At 38.8% G+C, this 1,003-nt stretch overlaps 1 protein-coding gene across 2 annotated transcripts in view; it reads left to right on the forward strand.

The window, feature by feature from the left end:
• The first annotated feature begins 827 nt into the window (after positions 1 to 827).
• Positions 828 to 1,003, forward strand: part of mtrf1 (mitochondrial translational release factor 1) — a 29,539-nt gene continuing 29,363 nt past the window's right edge. For both annotated transcript variants that reach the window (XM_007541349.2, XM_007541351.2), the window contains exon 1: positions 828 to 870. The gene's annotated coding sequence lies outside the window, so the exon portion shown is untranslated. The remainder of the gene's footprint in view (positions 871 to 1,003) is intronic.

Genomic DNA, 1,003 nt, shown 5'->3' on the forward strand with positions numbered 1-1,003 from the left:
GGTTTATGTTTAACGTTCGTGGTTGTTAGGTTTTCTTTTATGTCATAGACGGATTTGACAATAAAGACAATCGATGTTTTAATGTCTTCAGAGTGCAGTGTCTGTTGGCGTTCACTTTTTCTTGGATTTCTAATTGGCTCTGATCCCTCATATTTGGCTACATGTTGAATTTTAGTTCTGCAACAAGATTAAATCTGTTTCTGCTGTGCAAGACTGATATATCTTTGCTAATCAGACTACAAATAATAATGGAACTTCGCAGAAGGTGACAAATTGGGAGGTGGAGGGTTAATTATTGTTATCTAAGAACAATTTTATTTTACTTTGAGATCAAAGTATTCCCAGATGTCAGATTTTCCTCTTGCTGGCTCCAATTCAGACAATCAAGTTTATTTGTGTAGCACGTTTCAGCAACAATGTAGTTCAAAGAGATTTACATCATAAAATCACAAAAATATAGTTATTAAAAAACAACATAATCTACAATTGAGAAAACCAGTAAAAAACAATACATTTTCATGAGTGCCATCAATACACATCGAATATGTTGGTCAGTGTTCATTTTATTTGGCCACTGAAGACAAATATCCTCCTCTGATGCGTGACCAAATGGACAACCCACGACACAGCAAGGCTCATTGCGCTTTTATTTTGAAAATCGACACGCAAAATGAAGCAGTCACGTGACCCATGCGATGTTGCCAGTCACGTGGTTTTCAGCAAGACAACACAAGCATAGACATAAGGGTATTATGTACCATACCTTATATTATGTCTATGAACACAAGCCTCGAAGCGGGGCTTCATCGGCCACGCCCCTTTTTTACTCGGTACAAGCCTCGAAACCTGGCTTCAGATAGCCCATCACTAGTTTGGGGTACCCTGTACATGTCATCACGTAGGTGTTTTTCTGTTAGATACATTAGGTAAATAGGTGGGTGCCACCATAGACATAATATAAGGATAGATGCCTCATGGACCGCTCTCGCCTATTGTCGCTGAC

Source organism: Poecilia formosa, unplaced genomic scaffold, assembly GCF_000485575.1.
Source record: "Poecilia formosa unplaced genomic scaffold, Poecilia_formosa-5.1.2 Scaffold603, whole genome shotgun sequence".
Lineage (NCBI taxonomy): Eukaryota > Metazoa > Chordata > Actinopteri > Cyprinodontiformes > Poeciliidae > Poecilia > Poecilia formosa.